Source organism: Thermobia domestica, chromosome 2 (genome assembly GCF_964235325.1).
Source record: "Thermobia domestica chromosome 2, izTheDome1.hap1.1, whole genome shotgun sequence".
NCBI classification, from domain to species: domain Eukaryota; kingdom Metazoa; phylum Arthropoda; class Insecta; order Zygentoma; family Lepismatidae; genus Thermobia; species Thermobia domestica.
In genome coordinates, this window is record NC_137455.1 from 110,792,869 (window position 1) to 110,809,492 (window position 16,624).

Here is a 16,624-nt window from a genome sequence, read left to right on the forward strand (position 1 = left end):
GGTAAACAAACAGTGTTGCTACTTACAAACTCAAACCTGTAGGAGCGAACTACCGATCATTCGAGATATCGAAGTATTAAAATGAGTCAGTGCTTGGACTGCGATAAACCTGTATCGCGGCAAGAAATTAAGGCACAATGCTGTGACTGTGCAAAATCATGTCATTTAAAGTGTGCTCAATTAGTTGAAACTGATCTTGAATATCTAAAATCCATCGGACAGTCTTGGCGTTGTAATAAGTGTAAAAAATCTCGTAGAAGCAGCATGCAATTGGAGTCAACTGTTCAGTCAGAATTGCCAACTCTTGCAGACGTATTAAATCTGACTAAGGAACTAAAAGAAGAAATTGCAAAATTAAGTAAATCGCAAACTGAGACTGAACGTGAGCTTGGAAAATCTCTTGATCTGGTTCACGCAAAACTGCATGAAAGTTTGGAACATATAAAAAAACAGGACGAAAAAAATCAGTGAATGCTTAGGTGAAATTGAGCGTTTAAATCAGGAGAATACAAACTTAAAAGAAGAACTTCAAGAAGTTAAAATGGATCTAGATGCTCTAGATCAATAGGGAAGGCCCAGTACACTTGAAATATTTGGTGTGCCGGAGAGTACAAATGAAAATACCCTTGATGTAGTGAAAAATGTAGGGCGTGCTTTAGATGTTAATGTTAGTGAAGATATGGTAGATGCAAGTCATAGAATGAAAAAATTACCTCATCAAAAATTTAGTGGAATCGTAGTTAAGTTTGTGCGACGTTCGGATAAGGAAAAGTTTCTACAGAGGAGAAAAGTGAAAAGAAATCTGAACACAACACGCTTGGGTTATACTATGAGTGAAACTATATATGTAAATCAATCTATTACCTCCTATAGAAAGCGTATTTTTGGTCAGGCAAAGAAAAAGAAACATGAGAAACATTACGCATATTTATGGATTGATCAGACAGGAAATATCAATTTTAAAAAAAAAGTCAAGATGATAGAAACGTTTTAATTCTTAGAACATTGTATGATGTACAAGCTTTGTAATATATTACTATTTTCAACATAATGGCTTTAAATGAGAGAAATATTTATTACCAAAATGTGAGGGGTATTAATACTAAGTTGTATGATCTCTTGCTTAGTATATCTTCAGAAAATTATGATATAATAATATTAACAGAAACGTAGTTAGACTTTGTGATGATAATATTTTTAATAATGAATTTATTGATGATCGATATAACGTAATTCGTAATGATAGAGTAATTAAAGGAGACGAGGGTGTTCTTATTGCCACCTTGAATAAATACCAAATTGAAAATATAGAAATTAATATTGATATTGTCGAAACAGTGTGTATTAAGATACAGTTTGGGATACATACTTTTGTTATTTCAACAGTTTATTTTTCACTGAAGTCTAAATTAGGTAAGTATGTTGAATATTACCGATTAATGGAAAATATTATTATTTCTGACCAGTATCAGGTAGTGATTGCTGGTGATTTTAATATCCCTGAAGTTAAAGATTATAATACGGACCTACTACACAATGGTAACATTTGTATTGCTCTTCGAATTTTTTATCTCTTTGTGATCTAAAATTGATAAATAATATTAAAAATAAAAATGAAAGGACATTGGACCTGGTTTTTGTAAATCAAAGTGCAAATTGTAGCATTGCTAAAAATGCGTGTGCACTATTAAAAAAGGATGATCATCATACATCTTTGCTAATATAAATATTAGTAACAGGAAAAATAACTTATGCAAAACAGAGTCAGGTGACAATGTTTAATTATAGCAAAGCTGACTTTGTTAATATTTATACTTCTTTAAGATATGAAAATTGTGATGTAGTAATAATGAGTTATAATCCTGAGAGTGCATTAAACAAATTTTACGGCATTGTTAACAATATTATTAATAAAAACTTGCCTAAGAAGGTGGTAAATGCAAGACATCGTTACCCTCCCTGGTTTTATTCCTCAATCATTAAATGTATAAAGGAAAAAGAATTTTGTAGAAAACGGCAGAAATACTCGGTTTATTATCATAATAAATTTGTTGAATTGAGAAGGAAATTAAAAAGTATAATTGATTCATCATATAAATTATATATATCTCAGATAGAGTGTACTCTTGTTAAAGACACAAAATCACTTTGGGCATTTATAAAAAATAAAAAAATAAAAAGTCAAATTGTTGTATGACTATAAAAAATCAAGTATTGATGTCAAATGAATCGATATCTAATGCCTTTGCAGATTACTTTAAAAGTGTGTATTCTCCTTCCCCTTCTGCATACAGTAAACTTGATTCAGTTGACACGATAGTTTCTCAATGTCTTTCTCTATATCCAATTACTGATTCGGAATATAATGAAGCTTTAAAAAAATTAAAACCATCAAAATCTAGTGGACTTGACTTGATTCCAGCGTACATTTTTAAAGGTTACTGTTCAGCATTGAAAATTCCATTATGTCATATTTATAATTTAATTTTAAAAACACATATATCCTAAGCTCTTGAAAATTTCAAGAGTCTGTCCAATTCATAAATCAGGTAATCCTTTAGAGGTAGGAAATTGCAGACCCATTTCTGTTATTTCAACCCCATCAAAAATACTTGAAAATATATTATGCAGAAGAATATATAATCATGTTAAACCATATATATCTATTAATCAACATGGTTTTTGTCAAGGAAAATCCACTGTAACAAATTTGGTTAACTTTGTTCAATATATATTTAACTCCTTTAATAATGGAAACATGGTTGACACAGTTTATTTGGATTTTTCAAAAGCTTTTGGTACTCTGGATTATGACATTCTTTTAAATAAATTGTCTACATTTGGTTTTTGTGATAATTTTTTAAACTGATTTCTTCTTATCTGAGTGATCGACAACAATTCGTAACATATAGACATACAAATTCTTACATATATAAGGTAAATTCTGGGGTACCACAAGGTTCCAATTTGGGACCTTTATTTTTCTTATTATTCATTAATGACTTACCAGATATCTTCAAATACTCCAGGTGTTTGTTATTTGCTGATAATGTCAAATTATTTAAAGAGATAAAAACACTCACTGTCTGCAATGAATTGAATTTTGATTTATCAAGGGCATACAAATGGAGTTTAGACAATAAACTATATTTTAAATCAAATAAATGCTGTGTTATATCTTCTTCTAGAAAGAGAAAAGCATTATGTTACGATTATCAATTGTGTGGAAAGAGTTTAAAAAGATGTAATGTTGTAAAAGATCTTGGAGTCACATTGGATGATAAATTAACCTTTGAATTTCATATTAACAAAATGTGTAATGAGGCTTTCAAATTACTTGGATTTATGTTCAGAAATATTCAGATGATGAAAAATGCATTTGCTTTGACTAATTTATTTAATAGTCTTATAAGAAGTAAGTTAGTATATGCTAGCCTGATATGGTTTCCTTATACTAGAAATAAAATAGAGAAAATTGAACGTGTACAAAATAATTTTCTACGATTTCTTTATTATAAAAAATACAATAAATCCTCGTATTTTGAAAGGATTTTTTATAAATCTTTACTCGAAGAATTTGGTGTAGCTTCGTTATATACCAGAAGAGAAATAAGTCAACATATTTTTCTGTATAAAATTGTTAATGGTGTTATTAATAATCCCGACTTTCTGGGTTTACTTTGTTTTAATGTGAAGAAAGATGTATTGCGTATTAGGTTACCCTTTTATTATTATCTCAAGCTCTAATTTTCACCCATTTTCACCTGTCATAAGGCTTAGTAAAAAAACATAATGAACTGATACAACGTAACTCAAATGTTGATTTTTCTTTACCATTTAAAGTATATGTATCAAAAATTAAAGAAGTAGTTTAGATTTTACGTGCTGTTAATATTGCATATAAAGTTTTTATTTTTATTTTTGATACATATCTAGGTAAATATATTTAAAATTTGCTGGAGTGCAAGTAAGAAGTTTCAGTTATAGAAGCAAGATGGAAATGAAATTGATAGTAACTTATTTGTAATTATAAATTGTAAAAGCATTATGTATTGTAGAAAAAATGTTTGTATAACTGTTCATATTGCAATATTCTTTTTGATTATTGTAGTTAATACTGTAATACGCACACGTCTTCTACGTCTTCTTCTTTTTTTTTGTAATAGTATTTTGAAACATATGCTTATACACCTATTGTAATTGGGGGGGGAAACCCCTATTATAGGTACCGTAATATATATATTTTCACATCAAAGCAAGAAAAAGGTTTATATGGATCTATGGGGAAAAGTGCATAGTTTCAGAGCTAGCGTTGTCTAAAATTATGTAAACGTTAAATGTTAACATGTACTATTTCAAATTCGAGAGATTGTGGAGTGGCGGTCCATATTAGCGTAAAGGAAGTTATATATGCGTAATCCAAAAGTGCATATTTCATCAATGTCCAATGGATGTGCAAGGGATTCTCTGCAGGATATAATTTCCAGATGTACTCTCACCAGAATTCTCACACGCCAAACGAACCAAACTTTTCCAAGTGCTGTACAGCTGTCACTGCTGCCTGTTTCTATTGAAATGGACTTTACGAATGCTTTAACGGACACTTCTATAATACAGATAGATTGTTTGTTGCGGCAAAGTATTATTACGGAACAGAACTCTGTTTAAAAAAAAGTTCTTAACAAAGAAAACGATGTAAAACGAAAGAAGCAGGAAAAAGTGTTAGTAACAGATTCAATAATGGGTGTTGTGCTTTGCTATCATATTTTCAAGATCAATTTTAAGCACCGATAAGAAACATGGACTTGGCCTTACACTTTGATAACAAGTAACAGATGATTGATACGATAACCGAATAACCTGTTTTTCAAAATTTTGATTGCAGGATCTTCCGTACTAAGATTAATCTCTAAGTTAGATAAATTCATTTAATTGAAGAAGGGTCAAAGATCCTATATGAAAGAGTAAATATTTGCATGGGTCACCAAATCAATAAATCAAACAGTATTTAAAGCCAATTTTTACGTGAACCGATATAATTTCAGATCAAAGATTTTTCTCTTTGAAACAAGGATCCTCGAACATTCAGAACATGTTATATCCAATCGTTATCGCGACGCTTGCTCTCTCTACCATTTCAGCTAGCCCATACAGTAAGTAAATTTTGGGTTTCACCTTTCAGTGTAATAACTTCACGAGTAGACTTATAGTGCTTCACCAAATTTATTGTCAATCATCTAAAACAATCATTGCTACACGCGAACAGTTGAATACTTTGGTTAATATTATTTCGACAGTTTTCTTGAAGGCAACAATAATATGGTTGGGTAAGAAATGGAAGCTAGGAAGATGTGGACAACACAACTATTAGTCTGATATCTCATGCCATAAAGTATGCTTCGAGCACTGAAGAGGTTGAGTAGGAAGGGTAGGTAGAGGTTTTGGAAGGGTAAGGGTACAAAAATACTATTGGCTTGTTAAGAGTAATCGATAGAAGGCCTTTAGGAAAAATAAGCAAGGTGTACTATGTTTATTTTGGCCTAAGAGAAGCTTTCGACCAGGTGAACTAGGAATTGTTAACAGGAATTCTAAGGAAGGTTGGCTTGGACCGGAAAAATCAAAACTCCTATGAACAAACATATAAATGAGGAATAAGTGAAGATATGATAGAGGAGAGGGTAATTGGAATGGACTCTTACCAACGTTATTTAATATCGATATAGAAAAAAATACAGTTAAAGGTATTTTAGTGGAGGGATAGAAAGATTTGATCTATGCAGTTTGCAAAATATGTAGTTCTTATTTCGAAATACAAAAAAGAAATTAGGGTAATGTTGAGTAACTTTTTTTAAAAATACGAAGAATACGGGATGATAAGTTTAAAAGACAAAAGCAATAATCGTTGAAACGAAACGATATTTATGAAACTTAGAAGCTGGAGAAAAGAAAACTGAATAGGTAACTAGTTTTTGACAAGTTGATAGTGTTATTATTGGAGACATGCAGTGCAAATGTTAAAGAAAATCAAGTATAAGACTAACGAAAGAATTGTTTAAGCAGACTGGATTTTGTGGGTTTTTAAGTAAAGACTTTGTAGGATAGGAAAGAAGAATATTAGGCTTAATTAGAAAGATAGAGTGGTTGGTACATTCTATGAGAAGGAACTATATCTTGAGGACCGTGATAGAAAGTGAAATTGAAGGAAAAAGAAGTATTAGCAAAAGATGTCAAGATTGACGTACAGCATTAAAACAGATAATTGCTACATTAAAACCAAGATAACTGAGAAGTGTGGTGTACGGGAGTTTCTTAGTTTGCATCAAGTAACCTGTAGGAGAACACCTAAGGTGATGAAGATCGTGTATCTTAAAATACTGAGAACAGTTAGAGTGGTATATGCCTCTTTGTGGTTAAGCGGTACGTTATATCGTTAATTCAATCTCTACATTGCGTTTTACCTCTGGTTCTGTAAATCCATCAAAATTTGAACTCACTGTAGAAAGTACCTCATGAGCAATTAGCCACCGCATGTATTGGACCATTGTCAGCCCACGATTGAGTTGCAACTATATGTAGTGCCCTTAGTAATTGTGTTATTTTATAATGGTAATATTTTTAAATAGTATTGTTAACTCTCTTTTGTAAGATCTGGCAACATTGATACTTCCGCTTCTGTGGAGGGAAGACGAGCGGGTGACTTCCGCAGTACTAAAAAGAAAGAGATTGTGTACCGCATGGCTTCTCGATATCTGTAAAAATGAAGCCTAAAATTATAGTTAATTTAGGCCTCTCGTAGCCATCCTCCTTTCATTAGTAATCAACAGATTTGACAGAGCAACATTGAGTGTAAGGGAAGCTTTACGGTTGCTTTTTCATCATAATTTTGGTGTGCAATTTCCAAGAGGAATTTATAAAGAAGAGCAAGTGGTCTCCCACGTGTTCTGTTACAGCTACAAGTTTTGTCTGTCAGTGTGTGCCTCTCCATTAATTATATTTTAAGTTTCTGTGATCGTCCTAGTGACATTCTCCATTTAATACTATAATAGCAATTTTCGTGAAGTTTTTCTTAGTTGTGATAATGTATGAAATCATAATGAAGCACTAAAAACTTCTGTGGGAACCCGCCCCATGCACGCTCTGTCCGGTATCATATCAGTGAAGGAAGCAATGTATTCAACCTCTAGCACAGAATCATCAAGAGTCCAGATCTTTACAAGGATTGTAACGAATCAGCAATGTACCTTCCCAGGAAGTAACTTGGTTTTCACGTGCAAACGACTTAAATGCTGATTCCCATTCATATATTTGCTACAACACTACTTCATTGAACTTAAACATGTACTTCAACAAAATATGGCTTCTTTACATTCTAGTGTGCTTGTTACTGTACCAAGTATTGGATTCTATAGCTACTTATGGCATTTTAGTAGCAAGTAGCATGTTTATTTCAAACCAATATCCTTTCATATGTGTTGTTGTGAACCAGTGCAGTCTCTTAAGTGAGCAGTGTTAGTCTATTAACAAGCAGCTTGTAGAGTGGTGCAGAATTTATGCCAAACGCATATTCAGTTGGAATAATTTAGAGGCATTTTAGTGGCCCATAGCCCAGGTGAATGAGCAGCATGAAGAATCCACCCGCTATTTTCGCCGCCGCTCGCTCAGTGTTTAGTCGAGCGACAATGCAGTTCTGGGACATGTTATCTTACACCACAATACAGTTCTCTGGAGTTTTTCATACTTTTTTCCATTATTAAGGAGTTACCTTGGAGCCCCCTTTGGTTTAGCTCCGCCCAGCCTTGGCTCAGGATCAACTGGTGGTGAGATGAGATGCTGTTGTGTTAGTGTTTCGTATATGAAGATGGGCAGTTTAAAGGTGTTTTCCTGATAAAGGTTGCCTTCGTAGCAACCACATTCGTCATTTTTGATGAGTATGTTATTTTTAGTTATGTTCAATTATGTTTGAGTATGTTTGTGCGTATTAAAGCTCATCTTTGATATAGCCTGTTAATTTATCAGGCCCAGTTAAGCTCTTCGAAAGCTTACTTTTTCTAAGCCCTCTTTAGTGTTTATAATGTTCAGTGCTCTCTGAGTTGAGTGAAAGTGGCATATTAGCCAGTGCTTTCTCATAATAATAGTGAATCCTCCAGCTATCTCTCCAAGCTCATTTCAATGGTGTTCTTTGAAGAACTGTGTTTATAAGTGTGGTGCACTACTTAATTATCTTGTTTTTATGATGCTTCATAGCTGCAGTAGGCTGTATCCTCTACTTTTTGTCAGTGCTACTTCACGAATAGCTGTTTTGTGTTCTCACTGGTGCTAGGTGTCCCTTATTATCTCCATATAATGTTGGCCACTCGCATTTTAGTGCAGTTGTGTTGTTTACACAAAAGTGTCTTTATCTTATCTTATCTTATTGAGCATCAATTCTGAATACATGCATCATTCATTAGTAAATATGCTTTGTGCATATTCTCAGGTAAGAATCACAATGTTGAATAAACAAGCTTAACGCTATATGTGTTCACGGCAGCTTCACTCTCACCGGGGTGGAGCATAATGTTGCCAGTTCAATCAAGAAAAGGGCACAGAATATGTGGAATGTAAATCTCATAGTAACAGGTAATCAGTCTCAATGGGTTATTAGATGAATGTGTATAATTTTATTGCATACCTTTTCTTAGTGGTAACAATTTTAATACCGAGTTTAGCACTTATGTTTGGATAGTGCACTTGTAGGCGCGCACCCGATGGTGAGTATATGCTGGCTAGCACCTTATAGCTATATTATTATCCTTGAAGTCTAGTTGCAGTGTACAACAATTAACAATTATGATACGATATTATCTTTTGCATAATAAATTTAAACTATTTCTTTCATCATCTTCAGAAGTGACAATTCTTCTGGAATTTGGTAAGAATCTAACTTGCATATTATTATGAAGTGTGTTAATGTTTCAATCATTATACGAGGGAGGTGAAGATGGTTGTCCCTCCTCAATTGTTTATAGCTGCAAGAATTTTGATGTAATCATGCATCAGTAACTGAATATTTTCACGCATGATTTTTTTTTATTGTTTTTATAAATATATGAATATATGTTCTCGTGCATGATAGCATGTGTACCTGTTATGAAGTACCTGTTCTATATCAAGCTTCCATGGCCCTAATACCAACTTTTGATCAAATAATAAATAATCTTTTCCATTTTAAATGTTGTTGTTCAAGCGCAAGTCCCTAGTAGCTAGATAAGTTTAATTTAAGGTTAGCTATTTCTAAATTATAGTATATGCAGGAGCAAGGAGAGGAAGGGGGGTTTGATCATGCCTTCTCGTAGAGCTGGTGTGGGCAAGCCTCGTGTTGTCGGACGTTGTCTGTGCGCCCTATACTTCATTGCCATATCATCTTTCACAGACTGGCGACCCCTTGATACTCAGTTTTCTGGATTTTCTTTAGTCTGCGTTCTAAGTACGTTGGATGCCTTCCGCTCTGTAGCACTCACAAGTTCCGGGCCATCCTCTGGGGCGCTACAGGGTGTGTAAGTTTTTTTTGGCGACCTTCACCCAGGATTTCAGCTGAAATCTTCTGATCCCTTTCTCATACCATTGCTCTGGCTCCCCTTAGCTAGGTTCTTTGCTGGATCGTTCTTTTTCATTGGTATTGACTATTTCGGTTCCTGTTAGTCATAACTTGCGTTAAGGTGCCTGGAAGTCTTGATTCTTTTCTTGTGTTTATGAGTCAATTATCACGTGTTATTAGTTGGTTTATTTAGTTGTGTTGGCCATGGAAAGCAGGTAAACATTCTCTACGTCGTCATACTTTATAGTTAAATATTCTTTGAGATTCTTTTGAATATCATTTCTGGTTTGATGTAGTAATGTGGTTCCTAAAAAAAAAAAAAAAAAAAAAAAAGCAAGGCTGCTAAATCGCTGTTGAGACGGAACAGGAGTGCAAGGGTTACGGGTTCCCCATCTTCATGAATTGGTGTTCATATATATATATATATATATATATATATATATATATATATATATAACAGTATTGTGTAGTGCCAATATAGTGAACTTTATTTCTTTTTTTTGATTGTGTTGAGCTATTAGTGTCACAATGAACAAGAATAAAAAGAAAACGCGACAATGCGGCCATGCCGGCACATTGTTAGAGTGTACCTCCTGTAACACTTGGTACTGTAGACATTGCACCGAGTTAACAGAAGAGGAATTTAGTGAGAGAAGTAAACCTGAAGTCCTCTGGGATTGTAATAAATGTATAGCACAACCCAGTAGGTCAATAAATGATTCCACTGAGAATGGAGATTCAAATGTTATAGTCGTAGTTACTAGGAATCAGGATGATACCATTAGTGAAAAAGGTAGTGATACCTCCAACTTTGCTGAATTGATGTCTCAGCTTTCTAGTCAAATAGACTCAATAAAGGTGGCCGTAACTGAAGAAGTCTCAGTGATGAAAGCCACCGTAACTGAAGAAGTCTCAGTGATGAAAGCCACCGTAACTGAAGACCCGCTAATGGGATATAGGTGGCCTACTCAAAGAATGAGTAATCAAATCAAGTTAAATCTTGTTTCCCGGAGATTTGGAATTACATATAAACCTTTTGAGAAATTATTTGTTCGAAAAGTTGGCAAATGGTCTCAGAGTGAAATTTGTGATTCTGTAACAACTCATTAAGAATTCAAAACAAAAGATTGAGATAATTGAGATGTGGTTGAAAATTTTGCTAACTTTCATTGTACTATTATATTTACCTGATGCATTTTTTAAAGAGATATAATTTAATCAATTTAGTAAATGTTAATAAGGTAAGCATATAAAGCCATTGTACCAAGACAACAAAAAATGGAAATTTGAATAGGTGGTTAGAAGATGCGATTTTGGGCAATAATTTATAACTTTAAATGACTTAGTACAGCAATTTGGTTCTTATAAGTTATCAACTACTTCAACTACTCTCCTCAATTCATGATGGAAACAACAGGTTAGAATAGAATGATCATTAAAGTTGGTAGTAAAGAATACTTAATTCATGTGCAAACTATAAAACAAAAATAATGTGCACATCTACCATACAATTTACATACTTTGGCTTCAACCTTGTGGAATCGAATCTAGCAACAAACTAACTAAAGGAAAATACTATCAGCTGTATTGCATTTTGGAAAGTGTTTGCTCACAATGTCCTTTTAATGATTGTATATTTTGATTTTGCAGACAAGTGGATCCAAGTGCTTACATAGACAATGTACTTACTAAACTGGATAAAAGCATTGAAAATCATGGCTATGATAATCTAGAACTGCCTGGTGGACCAATTGGAATTGAGTAAGTGTTATTTGCAGTAACTTAAGCATTAAGTACACGTATAGGATGAACCTAAAGTTACAAAATTGTCACAAGTGCAGTAATATTTTTCATAGTTTTAAAAAGCATATGATCTTACCAAGGTCGTTTCCAGAAAGTTTTAACAATATTGGAACAATTAACTTTACAAAGATAATTTTGTTACATTTATGTTCTTCTCTAAATGAAGATCGATTTTAAAATGAAAATGAAATCTTTGAGTTTTACGTCCATGGTTAGGCTAAAGGAGACAGTGATGATGAGAAATGAATGAAATGGTGGAATGAAGAAAATGGGAGGAAACGGGAGAATCCAGAGGAAACCCCGCATACGGTGTTTGTCCACCACAAAGTTCACTTGGCACGAGCTGGGATCGAACCAGGGACCACACGCACAAAGGTGAACGCTCTACCACTGAGCCACCGAGGCCCCCTTAAAATATTTTAAGTTTAGAATTTGATACATTGGAAATATATATTGTTAAATATAATAAATTGTTGAAGATTTTTATACTAGCAAAATAATGGTAGAATGTGCGAAACAATAAACTTTTCTAACAGAAACATTTTTACAAAACACAAATTACGTCAAATAAAAGGAAACAGTTATATAATTATTCTATTTTTACGTACAAAAATGCAGTGAATAATACTTTTGATATAAATGGCACATTAATCTGGACCTCTAATTTCCTACAATTGTTTCCCTTCTATCTATTATTTTTTACACCGTATTAATGCTGTTTTAATGTATCCTTTTATACCTAACACATTTTTTAATAAATCGGAAATAGAACGAAACGAAAAATTATGGTTACGGTTCCACACTTTTAGCCGTCCTATCCCTGGCCATGCTTCCCTCAGTAATGGAACTGTTCATCACTTGGAAAGCATCCACCGAAACGGAGAAGTAACTGAGATTGAAGAAAATGGTGTACTCACTGTGACCTCTGACGTCATTATCAACAACTTGACAGCTGGCTATCACGTCCATCTTGATTTGGCTACTTTACAAAGAAATTTTGATTTGATCTTAGTAGTTGACAAATTTGTTCTTCAATTGGTGGTACGTATCTTTAATAAATATCTGTAACAGTGTTTTTACACTATGTTTCGCCAACACAAAGCAAGAAGCTTAGAAATATTTTGTTCTAATGATACAATTTATTTCGTTAATATGTAACTTACGTTCGTAGTAGGAGTACAGGAGGTGGGTCTTTCTTTCATAATTTCATTTGACGTTTTATTACACCTTCAGGAGCAATTGTAGGTTCCAGTAGTCACCTTCTGTATGTCATTAAGTTATGTTATTAATGACCATTTTGTATGATAGTAAATTCAATGTAAAAACTGATGAAAATAACTGGTACCGGTATTAATCAAAGATGGCTTATGAATCCCAGTTTTTTCCAGGTTAAGTCTATATTCCAATTAATTCTTCTGTTTAGTATTTTGTTGTAGTGCTATTTCTTGGCTATTCTGTATATCATTTACGAATTATATCTTTACTAGAACATACGTCATGCTTCTGCAGTTTCTTGTGAACTTTAAATACTGTTTTTTTTTTAATTGCAGAAATACAATTAAAGTAATTTTGTATAAAAATACGTATTAGGAAAACGTATTGTACTTGATTCTTTACCCACTATGCTCGTGGGTTTCTCGGGGTTCTCCCGTTTCCTCCTACTTTATTCATTCCACTATTGTATTTATTTCTCATCATCACCGTCTACTTTAGCCTAACCGGCAGAAACGTGGGACGTAAAACTGAAATATTTTTTTTTATTCTTTGCAGATTACACGAGACAGCGAAGGAAATACACAATTGACTTCTTTCCATACATTGGAAATAGGAACCATCCATCTTGAACTCAGTGAAAATGATGAAATTACAGAAGTTCTTACTCCTGTGGTAAGATTCAAAAATTAATTGAAATTATACTTAAGTACGTAAATGATTAATACAGGGAGCAGTCAAAAAGTTCCCGGACTTCTGTTGTAGCCCTTTATTACTGCAATATAAGTACACATTTAGTTAATTGCCTTCAAAGTTGGAACCTTCAGAACACACACACTTGTTTCACCACTTCTGAGATTGGTGAAAACACCGACGAAAGTTCTCTTTTGGTATCTTCCAAAGTTCAGGCGTCGCGTTGGGGAAACGGAAAAGGCTCATTTTTAACTTTAAGAAGAGCCAAACATCCGATGACACTAAACTGTCAAAATCTATGAAGCATATTTTCCCCAATTTGCACATGAACTTGATGTTTGAGCTTTGCTCAATCTGTGAAATTTCACGAACTATCGCCATACGCTCCTTCGTTCAGCTACATTACTCGTACATTGCCTGTTATGACCTGTTCACACTTGTCACATTCATAATTAAGCAATCTAAGAACTGTAATGTACAAGATTCATTGTAACTGCATCACAAATTCCAAAACTAGAACAACATTTCGGAAACTATCGGAAACTATCTGACTGACTTTCATATACCATCAATATTTTTATAAAAACGATGATATTAAATTATTGCCCTCCATAAGATATAAAAGTAGGTAATGATATGCATTCGCTTGTATTAACCAGTACAGGCAATTCCTCTGCGATTATAAAAACTGTAGAATTAAACTGAAAATCATGTTGAAACTTGTTAAAGATAAATCAATTTTTAAAATCAAAAGAAGTGAATAAAATATTAATTTTATTTCATACTTTCTTCGCAAATATTACATAATTAGTTACCTGGAAAGTTTGAATATAATTCAAACATATTAGTTATTAATAATGTTAAAGTTCGTAAAAATACGGTCTTAATAAGAGAAAAGGAACATGGAAATCTTTGTTCTTTCTACTGCAAGAATATTAATTATATACTACTTTACCTTGTTAACACAACATTCTGTTTAGAATAATTTTAAGTGTTTAAGCTGCTAGAGCAATGACATTGTAAATATTCAAAATGCTAAGCTATATAAACCTTTGCTTTTCAGTTGGAAGAACTGGCTCGTGCTATTCTGCCAATTGGTATTGATGCTTTGATTGAGGACCCTATCGATGGACTTCTTCAGGATATTCTTAACAATAACCCAATCACATATTTACCAGTTTCAACTACAACACAGGCTCCACAACCTTCTACAACCACCGTGACTCCACAAACTACTGGCTTCACTGCTCCATCAACCACTGACGTTGAACAAACTTCCAGCTAATCAGCATAATCGTAAGACTGTTTCAAAATGATCTGAAAAATGCCCTCTCAAAATAAAAACTATTTAATTCGCAAATAAATATTTTTAAGATTCTATATAGAAATTCTATTTCACTTTAGCTTTCTCTCCTGAGTTTACCATTCTCTTGAAATAGTTTCCTACAACTATAATTGCGGTTAGGTTATGAACAGAATCAAAATCTTTCTCTTTTGTCTTTTCTTCTTCTCTTAATGTCGTGTCACCTGCAGATACTATTCTACTGAACAACTTTCCGTTTATCTTAATGAGCTTCACTTTGTGGGCGCAGAATTCTTCCATGACTTCCTCAATATTTTTCCTATATATTTGACAGTAGAGCTGAAAGTCTATGTCTTTGCCTTATTTCTTTTCCAATGGTTTCTTCCTCCTGGTCCGTCTTTTCATAATTGCTCCTCTTTTCTGGGGCCCATACACGTAAACACATGCCTGAAGAAACAGCCCGACTTGCATTAAAAATGATAAAACTACAGGCAAGTTGATCGTGTATGGCCTCGTTCATTCATGTTGAAAGTTTTCAAAATCTTCTGAAAACATGCTTGATGTTTTTGCCGTTCTGCATGCATGTTTACCGTGTATGGGCTCGTTCATGCAAGGTGGCAGTTTTATATTTAGGTCCGCCAATCACGACAGCGAAAGAAATCACGTGACTCTCTCGTCCTTCGCATGCCAAGGTCGTTGAAGATGAATGGTCTGCGTTGACAAGGTCGTTGAAGATGGATGATCTGCGTTATTCTTCCTGGAGCATCAAAACATATATATATATATATATATATATATATATATATATATATATATATATATATATATATATATAGAGAGAGAGAGAGAGAGAGAGAGAGAGAGAGAGATGCGTTACATGACAAGGGATTCTGTGCATGAATTTATTCAGGTACACACAAAAAATGAAATCTTTGAGTTTTACGTCCCACGATTATGCTGTGGGCTAAAGGAGACGGTGATTATGAGAAATGAATGAAATGGTGGAATGAAGAATGTGGGAGGAAACGGGGGAACCCCGAGAAATCCCACGCACACGGTATTTGTCCACCACAAAGTTCACTTGGCGGGAGCAGGGTTTGAACCTGGGACCCCATGCACCAGAGGTGAACGCTCTACCACTGAGCCACCGCGGCCCCCAGGTATACAAAGAACTACCATGTTTTTAGAAGGAAAATCAAAAAATTAAAAAAAAAAACTACTGTGTGGGCAATGACGTAAAGAATTCTGTATATGAAAAATGAGAAAAGCTGAGAGAATTTCAACCTCACTCCACACTTAATGGGTGTTAAAAGGAGGATAAATACGTTGCGCTCCAACTACAGAAGTGAGAAAAAGGAAATTAAGTGGTTCTGCTGCTCATGAAGTTTACATGCCGAAGTTATGGTATTACAGGAGTGTAGAAAGCAGGTTTATATAGGGGGGCGTTTCTAAGGAGGGACAGCTACAATGTACAAAACTCCAAAAAATGTGTTATAGCTAGAGATTTTGAGGGCTGAAAAAACGGAAATTTTTTGTTTCCGTCCGAAAATCTAAACACACTGTTTTTAAAGCTTTTTTCTTCATAAATATTACCAGGTAGTTTTTATTATACTTAACCAAGAACTACTGATCCGAACCAAACGTTATACCTTTGTGCAAAACTATTTCAGTCCAAGCCCTTGTACACAGAACCTATCTACATAAGACTGATTTTTTTAAAATTTCATTTAATTTCTTTAAAATTTCCTGACAAAAATATTTATTTATTATTCGTGACTTAAAAACATTATAATTATTTTATTAACAGCTATATATCACTTCCTGTTTTACAGCAAGTGGAAAAAAAGCGAATAAAATTCAAACTGAAAATTTGAATTAAAACGTTGTTTTTCACCATATTTTCCATCTGATAAAAAATGTGTTTTTTTAAAACACTCCGTTTAGTGCGATAGTTTTGTAGCAGTATTTATAGTACCTTGTTGAAACGTTTGTCTTCAAACTGTCAAATATAAAACAGGGGAGGATCCAGGACGGAC

The 16,624-nt window shown here is 33.6% G+C and overlaps 1 long non-coding RNA gene across 1 annotated transcript; it reads left to right on the forward strand.

The window, feature by feature from the left end:
• Nucleotides 1-11,227: 11,227 nt before the first annotated feature.
• On the forward strand, nucleotides 11,228-14,608 carry LOC145679712 (uncharacterized). The gene is made up of 3 exons (XR_014130509.1): nucleotides 11,228-11,338; nucleotides 13,151-13,267; nucleotides 14,349-14,608. It is a non-coding gene; the product is annotated as an uncharacterized LOC145679712 (long non-coding RNA).
• Nucleotides 14,609-16,624: the final 2,016 nt, after the last annotated feature.